Source organism: Oryctolagus cuniculus, chromosome 2 (assembly GCF_964237555.1).
Source record: "Oryctolagus cuniculus chromosome 2, mOryCun1.1, whole genome shotgun sequence".
Lineage (NCBI taxonomy): Eukaryota > Metazoa > Chordata > Mammalia > Lagomorpha > Leporidae > Oryctolagus > Oryctolagus cuniculus.
This window is the reverse complement of record NC_091433.1, coordinates 72605404-72618113: the sequence shown is the minus strand read 5'-3', so window position 1 is coordinate 72618113 and position 12710 is coordinate 72605404. Positions and strand designations below refer to the sequence as shown.

Genomic DNA, 12710 nt, shown 5'->3' with positions numbered 1-12710 from the left:
AACAATTGACACTCTTATTTATAATGTTAGTAATCACCCAAGGCTCTTGTCATGTGTGTTTGCAAATAATTTCTCCCATTCTGTCAGTCGTCTCTTCACTTTCCTGTTTCTTTGCCATACAGAAACTTCTCAATTTGAAGAAATCCTATTTGTTATTTTTGGCTTTGTGCCTCTGGGGTCTTTACCAAGAACTCTTTGCCTGTGCCAATGTCTTGCAGGGTTTCCCCAGTGTTCTCTCTTAGTTTGATGGTGTCAGGTCATAGATTTAGATATTTAATCCATGTTGAGTAGGGTTTTGTGTAAGGTAGGGGTTTTGCTTCATACTTGTGCATGTGGAAATATGGTTTTCCCAGCACCATTTGTTGAAGAGACTGTCCTTGCTCCATGGATAGGTTTTAGCTCCTTGGTCAAATATAAGTTGGTTGAGATGTTTGAATTTGTTTCTGATGTTTCTATTCTGTCCCATTGGTCTATTCATCTATTTTTGTACCAGTACCATGCTGTTTTGATTATAACTGCCCTGTAGTATGTCTTGAAATCTGGTAATGCCTCCGGCTTTGTTTTTGTTGTATAAGATTGCTTTAGCTATTTAAGGTCCTCTGTGCCTCCATATGAATTTCAACATCCTTTTTTCTAGATGAGAAGAATGTCTTTGGTCTTTTGATTGGTATTGCATTGAAACTGTAAATTGCTTTCAGAAGAATGGACATTTTGGTGATATTCTTCTAATCCATGAACATGGAAAATTTTTCAATTTTTTGGTATCCTCTTCTATTTCTTTAAAGTTTTGTAATTCTCATTGTAGAGATCTTTGACATCCTTGGTTAAACTTATTTCAAGGTATTTGACTTTTTTTGTAGCTATTGTGAGTGAGATTGATCTTAGAAATTCTTTCTCACCCATGGCATTGTCTGTGTATACAAAGGCTATTGATTTTTTGTGTATTGGTGTTATATCCTGTTATTTTCCAAACTCTTCTATGAGTTCCAATAGTCTCTTAGTAGAGTCTTTTGACCTCTCTATATATAATCATGTTATCTGCAAATAGGGATAGTTTGACTTCTTCCTTCCCAATTTGTATTCCTTTGATTTCTTTTTCTTGCCTAATGTCTCTGGCTAAAACTTCCAGAACTACATTGAATAGCAATGGTGAGAGTGGGCATCCCTATCTGGTATCAGATCTCAGTGGGTATGTATCTAACTTTTCCCCATTCACTATGATTCTGGTAATGGGTTTGTCATAAATTACCTTGATTGTGTTGAGGAATGTTTCTTCCAAGCCCAATTTGCTTCTAGTTTTCATTTTGAAAGGGTGTTGTATTTTATCAAATGTTTTCTCAGCATCTATTGAGATAATCATACAGTTTTTTCTTCTGCAGTTTGTTAATGTGGAATTGATTTGCGAATGTTGAACCATCCCTGCATACCAGTGCAGGCTTATCTCATGAAACTCTTGAGCTGTCGACATTGGTGGGGCAATGGTGCTCTTTGACAAGAAGCATCGGAGACAAGTTTTGGTGAACATGTCCACTTTATTAATGAGCAAGCACACCTTTTATAGGGCAGGCAGAGGGGGCAAAGGGCAGGCAGAAGGGGTGTAGCTATTTCAGGGCAACACTAATTCTATAGGATGAAGCTGATATTGGAACTGCTATGCTTTTCCAATCAGCTTGAAGGTCACATAGGCTGGTAGCTTTCCAGGTGGGCCTGGGCCACACCCAGGAGCAGTTTATTTGATTGACAAAAGATGGGGTGGGAAAAATGTGCATGGGGCTCCCACTGCCTGCCAGAAGTCAGGTTGTGGGATCCTTCCTGGGAGGCATGGTACACCATATCCTCTCAACCTCCTGCATGGGCAGGGCAGACAGACTCCCCACCAGGTACAGGATCACCTGCATGCCAGGGAGAAATCCCACTTGGTTCAGGTGAATGATCTTACTGATGTGTTGTTGGATTCAATTAGCCAGAATTTTGAGGATTTTTGCATCTATGTTCATCAGGGAAATTGGTCTATAAGTCTGTTTCTCTGTTGTATCTTTTCTGGGTTTAGGAATTAAGGTGATGCTGGCTTCATAGAAGGAATTTGGGAGGATTCCTTCCCTTTCAATTGTTTTGAATAAGTTGAGAATAAATTGAGTTAGTTCTTCTTTAAATGTCTGATAGAATTCAGCAGTGAAGCCATCTGGTCCTGGGCTTTTCTTTTTTGAGATGGTCTTTATTATTAATTCAATTTCTGTCTTGATTATGGATCTGTTTAGGTTTTCTATGTCTTCATGGCTCATATTAGGTGGTTGTATGTGTCCAGGAATCTATCCATTTCTTCTAGGTTTCCCAATATGTTGGCATAGAGCTCTTTGTAGTAGTTTCTGATGATTCTTTTTATTTCTGTGGTTTTTGTTGTTACATGTCCTTTTTCATCTCTCCTTTTATTGATTTGTATTGATTTGGGTCTTCTCCTTTTTTTTTTTTTTTTTTTTTTTTTTTGGTTAGTTGGGCCAATGGTGTGTCAATTTTGTTTTTTCCAAAAAACAGATCTTCGTTTTTTCTTTTGTATTTTTTGTTTGTTTTGTTGATTTCTTCTCTAATTTTAATTATTTCATTTCTCCTAGTTTTGACTTTGGTTTGCTGTTTTTCTAGATCCTTGAGGTGCATAGGTAGTTGATTTACTTGGTGCCTTTTCAGTTTCTTGATGTAGGTACCAATTGCTATAAACTTTCCTCTTAACACTACTTTTGCTGTATCCCACAAATTTTGGTATGTTGTATTGTCATCTTCATTTGCTTCCAGAAATTTTATGATTTCTCTTTTGATTTCTTCTGTGACCCAATGTTCATTCAGAAACATGCTATTCATTCTCTGGGTGTTTGCATATGATATAGATTCTTGAGTTGTTGATTTCCTTTGCATTGTGACCACCATTGCATTGTGGTCTGAGAAGATGCATGGTATGATTTTGATTTTTAATTTGCTGAGACTCACTTTATGGTCTAGCATGTGGTCAATCCTAAAAAAGTTCCATGCACTGGAGAGAAAAACGTGTACTCTGTGGCTGTAGAGTGGAAGACTCTGTAGCTATCTGCCAAGTCTATTTAGTCTGGTTTCAATTAACTCTGTTGTTTCCTTATTGATTTTCTGTCTGGTTGATCTGTCCATTGCTGAAAGTGGGTTATTGAAGTCCCCCATCACTATTGTATTTGAGTCTATATCTCCCTTTATATCCATGAACAGTTCTTTTAAATAGCCAGGTACCCCATAAAATTAGGTGCATATACATTTATAATAGTCACATATTCCTATTGAATTGATCCTTTAATCATTATATAGTGTCCTTCTGTGTCTCTTTTAATAGTTTTTCTGTGAAAATCTATTTTGTCTGATATTAGGATGGCCACACCAGTTCTTTTTTGGTTTCTGTTAGAATGGAAAAAGATAATCTATGCTTTGACTTTCAGTCTGCATGCATCTTTGTTGGTCATGTGTGTTTCTTGTAGGCAGCAAATAGATGTTTTTTTTTTTTTAATCCATTCAGCCAGTCTATGTCTTTTAACTGGGGAGTTGAGACCATTTGCGTTCAGTGTGTATTTCAGTTATGTTCAGTTATGTATTTATTTTGACCTGCCATGTTTCCGTAAATAATCCTGTTTATGTATTTTGGATTTCATTGGTACTTTTGCTGGGTCATTTTCTGCGTTCATCTTTTGTAGTGATGTTCCTGTTTCTGTGTTTCTGTGTGACATCCTTGAGCACCTTTTGTAGGGCTGGGTGAGAAGTAAAAAATTCTTCTATTTCTGCTTGTGTGGAAGATCCTTATTTCTCCTTCATTCATAAATGAGAGTTTTGTAGGATACAGTATTCTGGGTTGACAGTTTTTTTTTTTCTCTTAGGGCTTGGAATATGTTTTGCCATTGTCTCCTTGCCTGTAGGGTTTGTGATGAGAAGTCCAGAATGAGTCTAATTGGGTTTCCTCTGAATGTGATTTGTCATTTCTCTCATGAACATTTTAAGATCTGTTCTTTATGTTTCACTGAGGAGAGTTTTTGCTACAACGTGTTGTGCTCAAGTTCTTTTCTGCCCCTGTCTATTGGGAGTTCTGTGTACTTCTTGTACTTGGATGTCTCTTTGTCTAGATTGGAGAAGTTCTCTGTTATATCATTAAGAAGGCCTTCTAATCCTTTCTCTCTTTCCACACCTTCAGAATTCCTAGGGTTCATAAATTAGGTCATTTGATAGAATCTTGTAAATCTCCAACTGTGATTTTTTGATTTTCTGATTTCTTCTTGTATTTGGTCTGACTGTATTGTTTCCAGAAATTTGTCTTCTAGTTCTGATATTTCTTCTGTCTCATCTATTGTATTGTTCAGACTTTCCACTGCATTTTTTTATTTGATCTATTGAATTGTTCATTTCTAGTATTTCATTCTGGCTTCTCTTTAATATCTCAATTTCTTGGGAGCACTTTTTTTTTTTTTTTTTTTTTTTTTTTTTTTTTGACAGGCAGAGTGGACAGTGAGAGAGACAGACAGAGAGAGAAAGGTCTTCCTTTGCCGTTGGTTCACCCTCCAATGGCCGCCGCTGCAGCCGGCGCACCGCGCTGATCCGATGGCAGGAGCCAGGATCCAGGTGCTTTTCCTGGTCTCCCATGGGGTGCAGGGCCCAAGCACCTGGGCCATCCTCCACTGCACTCCCTGGCCATAGCAGAGAGCTGGCCTGGAAGAGGGGCAACCGGGACAGAATCCGGCGCCCCAACCGGGACTAGAACCCGGTGTGCCGGCGCCGCAAGGTGGAGGATTAGCCTATTGAGCCACGGCGCCGGCTCGGGAGCACTTTTCATTTAGATCATAAATTTGTTTCTGGTTGCTTCTAAGTAAGCTATTAATTTTCTGAATTCCTTCCCTGCATATCCTTGATCTCTTCTTCTTCAACTTCCATTATTGAAGAGTTGTAGTGTTCCTTTTGGGTAGTTTATGGTGTCTTCCTTATTCTTATTCAGGATTTTTCCTTTGTTTTTCAGCATTTCTGGTTGATTTTGTCTTTAATTTGTGACTTTGTGCTTGTGGTAAGATTTCCCTCTGCTATGAGCTGTTGTGTGTCTGTGCATTGCAAGTAGAAACACACAGCTCCACCTCCTGGAGCCCTGCTCACTTCTAGATCATCATGGAGGTGGGTAACAGAGCTTTAGTACACTAAGCCCTGCCTACTGTGGCCAGGCTCACTTCTCTGGTGCATGAAATGAGCTCGAGTTTTCAATGTTTAGGACAACTCCTTGTTGTATAGCTTGCATGGTGGGGAGGAAATCATTCTGAAATGTGATCCTCATTCCCAGATTGGGGGTGTTGTGAGGTGGCCCCTGCAATTGATGGGTGTGTGCACCGGAGGCAAATGTGGCAGCCCCCTGCTTACACTTTAAAATGTAAACAATCAGTATGGCTTCTCCCCACCAGCTATAGGTCCGATTGGGAGAAGGGGGGAGACGTAGATGGACAGGGTCATGCCCGACTTCTCTGTACGTTCCCATATAATTTCTCTTTTCTTCCCACTTGGAGCTTCAAATGCAGTCCACCAGGCTCCTCTGCCGTCCACTGTCCGCACTCCGTGGACTTGTGATTTCTCACCTGGTTCACTGGGGGAGGGTCGCCAATTTCCTCGTTCAGCATCTCTGCCTCGCCTTGGCTGCACCTCCGCTGTGCCTCCACCACCTCCCTTTCTCTTTTGCTCCCTCAGCGTGGACCTGCCCAGTCTCTGGCGGACTCCTGGGCTTCTCTGTGCAAATTTCTCATGACTCTGTCACTTGCTTGTATCCCTCTGCTTATTAACTACCTATTTTGACCTGTGCAACTCAGAGCATCCTGTTGCTATACCGCCATCTTGGCCCCTGTCTGCAACACATCCTTTATATATATATGACCATAATTAGCAGATTTTATCATGTTAAAGGCATCTTCTTTCAGCCAAAATTGCTTTAGTTCACTTCACCTTGACTGGCTAAAAAGCCATGCATTTTTATTTACAAACATTCATAACAACCTAATCTTTATGATGCAAGGTTAGATGCTTTGCCACTTATTAGCTGGAAGACTAGAACAAGTTACTTCTCCAAACTTCAGTGTCCTCATCAGTAAAAGGGGAGAAATAGTACCTCTATACTAATGATGTGACAACTAAAGGCACCATAATAATAATATCTAAAATGCAGGAGCACCTACTTTGTGTTGGGTGCTGTTCTAAGTCCTGAACTTATCTGAAGAGCTTAGTGCAATGCCCAGTTCTTCCAGAGTGATAGCTGCCTTTACTACAAGTATGAAGAGCCAGGCAAAAATACACTGTGGAAGGCAGGAGCTCTAGCTAAGGAGTCAGAAGATTATAGTGGAGCTGGAATTTGAATCTGTGAGTGTGGCTCCAGTGTCCATTGTCATATTTGGTAGGAAGTTAGAAATTAACCAATGTGTGTGTGAGAGAGAGGGTCCTGTTAACAGTGGGTAATAAAACCTTCACAGCCATTCTCTGAATGGCTGGGTGCTCTCTCAGATTACATCTGGAAAGGTGCCCATCCATTTTGATGGATGCCCTACTCCATTAAACCTTGCTACCTTGCTTACCACTACTCAGGTCAGTCACCCTGAGTGCCAGTCACACATCTCTCTGTTAGGCACAAATCTACCTCTCAGGAGACTGCTGTCCCTTGGAATGCGTTCCCTTCTCCATGACTGTTGAGGCTTTTTTTGGTTAGCCTCCTTGTAATTCCTGTGGCACTTTCTACAGGGGAACTTGAGAGCAGAGAACCCTCTAGATACCTTTTATCCCCTCTTTCCACATCAGTGCCTCCCATTTAATTTGCACTCACTCAGTATTTATGGGACCAATGGATAATTAACTTATAACCCAGGGTTTATCCCCCACCTTGGTTTGCAGAGTCTGGGGGCAGGGGCAGGAACAACATAGGTCCCACCACTGTTACTGGACCACTAGCTGAGACACAAAGTGGTTCTTAACATTGGAAGCCATCAACTACCTTCTCATTTCCATTGCAGGACTTGGACCAGCTCCAGAAGAGAGAACAGGCAGGGCTGAATGCAGGAAGTCTCAGACCTTGGTTGACAGAACAAGACTCTATGCTTGTAAAGGCCAGGGAGCCCATTGGAAGAGTCATACGTTCAGAACCTTAAATTTCAAACAAATGCCCTTTGAAATCTGGACTTGTCCATCAGAGAGCTCTCTGTAGGTCAAGGCTAGAAATGTGCTCACACAGGAGAAAGGCCTGAGGTGAGCTCAGAAGCTAGGATGTTCAGAGCTGCCTCCAGTTAATGTAATTCCTGCTAGTCTTATTACACTTTTTTTCAGGCACATTGTCATAGCACCTCCTTTGATTCTGCTCGAACTTCACATCCTGCCCTTCTTCCATCTCTGTTGCTGAGAAAGGAAAGGAGGTCGTAGATGAAGCATCTCTGTACAGACGGCAGCTCTGTGGGCCTCAGTAAATCCTTGTCTCCATATCCTGGCACAGACTCGGCCCCCAGCGCCTTAGATGGTATTCTAACCCCCTCCTGCCTGGACTATGCAAGACCTTTAGTAGGAATGGACATTTTTAAATCCAGGCATTTGAACTGTAATCCTGCTAAATAATTTGTTTCCTGTTTTCTGTTGTCTGCCTAAAACAGGGGGTGGGAAAATGCAGACATGTTTTCCTTCCTTCCACCCCCAAACCTACTAAAGATACAGTGAGCATATTTCACAGTGGTCTTGGAGCTATACTCAAATGTTCAAGTTTAAGTGTGCATTTGCTTTCCTGGCAGGAGCAGCCTCCCATGCTTTCTAGCACTACACTGCTAGCAAACACTGGGCCCAGCAGGTGTACAGATTCCCTGCTGACTCTCTGTCCTCAGGAATGTGGCCAGGTATCAGAATCCTGCAGGAAGATCCTCTTCCCTTTTCCATTTTTTTTTATTCACTAAAATTTAACTCCATTGGTCAAACTGAAATTTATCTTTTAATGGTTGCCCGAGACTTTCATTCTGTGAAATAAAATTGGTGGGGAGAAGGAGGGTCACGAATCTCTCAAAGGCATCTTGTCCTGTCAAACATCCACTTCTTGAATCTTTCCCCTGTGTTCTTCCCTTTCCTGATCCTTCTCCTCCTCCTTGGTTTTTCTCCTCTTTTCTGCTGACCTCCAAGTTCTGACTTTAAAATTTGCCTTAGACCTTATCTTTCTCTTTGTCTTCTTTTTCTTAAAAGTTGTTTGAGTAAGAGAGAAAGAGATTAAGTAAGAATTCTCATCTACTGGTTCACTCTTCAAATGCTCACAACAGTTAGAGTTGGGTTGGGGCAAAACTGGGAGCCAGGAACTCCATCTGTTACCAAAGACAGCTGGAACAGAGATTCTTGTCTCCTAGTAAGAGAGGAATCAGACATGACACCAAGATTGGCAGTAAGAAAGCTAGTGATGTTCAATGAAGAGAATACACCTGGCACACCAGGAGAATGACTCAGCAACGGACTGAGTGTCCAGTCTGCATTCACACTGGAGTTTTAATGGGACTGGGCCCAACTACTCCTCTCCACTCCTTTTCTGGGATATCGCTGAGTGGAGGGCTTTCCAGGCAAGAAAATCATGAAATTTAACTCCCTGGTGCTGGGCCAGGAAGAGTCCCTTGGGGTGTCCCCAGGAAGGAGGCTGGGACCTTACCCAGAGGTTATCAGTCACGGGCAGGACTTCTGATGTGTAAACGCCAAGCATGCTTCTTAGGTGGCTACCTTCCTTCCTATGTGAACTTCCCCATTTTTTTCCTTCTGCCCCTCTTACATACATCAGCTAAAACTGACCTTCCTACCTAAAAAATCCAGGTCTCTCACATGGGCGGCAGGAATTGAGCCATCACCTGCTGCCTTCCAGAATATGCATTGGTGGGGAGCTGGAGTCAGGAGTCTGTTTTCTCTCCTTTGAACCAGATCTGTATTTCCAACTTCCCATAGGACATACACATTAAATGATCTACATTTGATCACAAATTCAAATTCCCCAATAGTGAAGTACTCATTTTGCCTACCCAAATCTTTCTGCTCCCAGCTACTCAGTCAGTCAGAGTCCATTATTTCCAACAAACAGAAGTATAAATGGAGTGGTTATTCCTAGTGTATCTCTCTTCTATCCCCATACCCTGTGTGTCATAAGTCCCTCCCATCCCCCCAAAATCATTGCTTGGATTTGCTCCATTGCATTGCCCACACCTAGTCCAGGCCCGAGCACTTGGTGTTCCTCGTAGCCTCTCAAGCTACCTCCTCCACTTCCTCCTGCCTCCTCCATTGCAGTTTTTTCTGCTCATGCCCCTGCCTCCAAAATTGAGGGTAGTTACTGATGTTTGGTGAGCAAACCATGAGCCCCTCTTGCTTTTCTTGAAAATATGCCCAAGACTCCCAACTGCCCATTTCTGTCTAATCCTGTGGTTAATGGATGAAGTCCTCAAGTTGTTGGTGCCTTCCACCTGCTGCACACGGAGGCCACAGCAGACCAAGTCCCTCACAGCCCTCATGTGTCTTGTAGTTTTCTGAACAAGTGTGCTGGCTACCCATCAGTCCCCTTGTGGACCTTACCCCCTGCCCTGCCCTGCCCTTTAAATGTTCAGCCCACCTCCTTCTCAAAGCTGCCTCCAAACTCTTTGATCCACAGTAAGGAAGCCTTTTCAGAATCCCTATCCTCTTTGTTGTAAGGAATCCTCTAGTTAGTCTCTGATCTATTCATGCACATTAGTTTTAACTCCTATATTCACCTATTTTCCATTGCTATCACAAATACCTAAGGCTGGGTACTTATAAAGAACTGAGGTCTATAAAGCTCAGTGTTGAAGGGTCAAGGGCATGGGGCCACCATGGGCAAGGTTCTGGTGAGGACCTCATGGTGAAGGACTTTGGCAGAAATGGGTAGGAGAGTGATCACATGGCAAGATGGGAAGCCAAAGAGAGGGGAAGGGGCCATGGTGCAGAAAGTGACCAATGAAGTAAGGTGCTGCTGGCAGTGAAAAAATTCACCAGAGCACATGGAGAGCAGAGTTAGATTTCTTGAATATAGTAGTGGGCAAACAGGTCAGGCAGGGGCTGTCCACTGCTGCAACATGGGCAGTAATGAGGGTACCACCTGTGCTCCCTTCTTAGGGTGACTGTTATGTGCGTGCAAGGGAGCAGCAAGCAAGATACTCAGAGTCTGTCCATTACAACATGGACTATGATGCCAGGGACATACTTGTAACTGCAGTGTTTCCTCAGGGTGAGTTTTCTGTAATCCAAGAGATTTTCCCAGGGAGGTGATTTGAATCTCTGGGTGCAGCGGGGGAACTTATATCCCATTTATCTTAGGAGATGCCACCAAATGCCCTGGGACCACTCTCCATGGGAAGTCTTGCTCTTTAATAACAACCCTCTCACAAGAACTAACCAGGGGCCGGCACCGCGGCTCACTAGGCTAATCCTCCGCCTTGCGGCGCCAGCACACCGGGTTCTAGTCCCGGTCGGGGCACCGGATTCTGTCCCGGTTGCCCCTCTTCCAGGCCAGCTCTCTGCTGTGGCCAGGGAGTGCAGTGGAGGATGGCCCAAGTACTTGGGCCCTGCACCCCATGGGAGACCAGGAGAAGTACCTGGCTCCTGCCATCGGATCAGCGTGGTGTACCGGCCGCAGTGCGGCGGCCATTGGAGGGTGAACCAGCGGCAAAGGAAGACCTTTCTCTCTGTCTCTCTCTCTCTCACTGTCCACTCTGCCTGTCAAAAAAAAAAAAAAAAAAAAAAAAAAAAAAAAAAACTAACCAGGATCCCAGAAGAACTACCTTAATCTCTTCTGAGGGCAGTGATCTCTGTGACCTCCACTGGGCTCAGCACACTTTGAACATGAAGCTTCCAACATATGAACTCTTGGGGGACGTGTTCAATCCATGTCCAAATCATAGTAACTCCTGCTAACTGCCCTGTAATCTCCTTAAGGTCCACTGTTTGTCTGTTGTACCATCATCCTGCCCACTACATATGTATCACTAGTTATTAGATATAAGTCTCAGTCATTCTTGCTCATTGCCCAAAAGATAGATAAATATTGAAACTTATTCCTTGGCCCTGAATCTCAATTGGGCCTCACACCCTTTTGTCTTTGCACCCTACCCCCACATTCTTTCCCAGGTTCAGAGGCCAGGCAGCCACTTGAAAGCGCAGTATGGAGGAATTTACTATATGCCAGCTCCTCCCTGACCCCACCCCCACCCCAGCCCTCCTAAGATATAAAAAGGCCCGGCCCTTGGGGTAGGGGCCCTTTGCCACATGGTCAGTCTGTGCTCGCTGGCAGTTGGTCACCCACCTCTGTGGATTTATTTTCTCTGAATAAATTTGGTCTGGCTGCAGATTCGTACCCTGCCTCATCTCTGTTCTGGACCTCTTTTCCTAACCATTGTCATACAGTAGTATTCACAATTACTACTACTAATCTGTAATTAGGTATAATTAAGATAATGCTATAAACTAGGCATTGTGTGATGTACTTCATATACATTATCTAGTGAGTGGGTATTCCGAACACCTCTAATTGACTTAGCTATTTGTTCACTAGCTATGGGTCTCATGGACGTCCTTTATGTTGAGATTCTCAACTGCAAAATAAAGGGCCGGATTCCTGTTTCTCCAGTTTCTTTCCATTTCTAATTCTGTGCTTCAGTTCAACTTCCATTTACTCATATTTCAGGATTCCTGACTATGTGCTCTGCAGAGACTTGTTGCTTGGGGAATATAACACTAATGTGGTAACTAGTTTTATCCCCTAGTGTCATAACAGGAAGCCCTGGGTCTCTGGAGGGGTAGAGAACCAGGGGGCAGTGACATCATCAGGGCGACAGGGAGGAGATTGTTGGGAGTCCAGTCTAATTAGAAGCTTCCCGAAGGAGGAGAGATTTCCGTTGAGTTTAAAGGCAGCAGGTGATTGAGTGGGAGTACAGAGGCACCTCTTGGCAGAACTGTGGGCAAAATAAGCTCTTCAGCAGTGAACCAGGACAGGGCTGTGTTTAGGATCAACCAGCCAGACATCTTGTCGTGTGCTAAATTTAAAGTGGTGACCTTACTGATTGCAGCAAGACCAACAGGAGAATCTTGACTACATCAGGAAAGTATGTGGATCTCTGAGGGATGGCACATTTGCATATTTGAGATGAATTCTGGTATTAAAACCATAGTGTTTGCCCCACTTCTACAGCAGGTACGACACATCCTGGTTCCTGTCACAGTACAGCTGATTACTATGGCAGAGGGCCCACACTGTTGTTGAATGGTAACCTAGATCTATGTCTCTCCTCACAGCAAAATCTGAAGGGGTTTGCAAGTCAATCTGCCAGGCAACCAGATAGAAATGCAAGAGAGAAAATGGAGAAAATGAAAGTGAGGCCAGAGGAGACTGAATGCCCAGAGGCACTACTCACTTCACCGAGCTGGGCTGTCTCCCTGGGGCTCAGAAGCCAAAGCATTTTGCCCCTAAAGGAGGTTTCTATTTTTAATGCGACAATAGAGCATCCCTAGGATTCCAAGCAGATCTGTTCTTATGGCTGAGGGGGATTTTGACTGTGGATAATGCTGTGTGCTTTCATTCATGTGGCTGGCTTTTAATGAACTCCTTAGAAGCAAAGGCTAATAGCAAAAACCAGCCTAAAACTTCCTGGTGAGCTGCTGAGGTGCATTGCTAATGCCTCTGTGAT

The 12710-nt window shown here is 43.3% G+C and overlaps 1 protein-coding gene across 2 annotated transcripts in view; it reads left to right on the top strand.

Moving 5' to 3' along the window:
• PDGFRL (platelet derived growth factor receptor like) overlaps positions 1-12710 on the top strand; it is a 62951-nt gene that overhangs the window by 39999 nt on the left and 10242 nt on the right. The window lies entirely within an intron of this gene.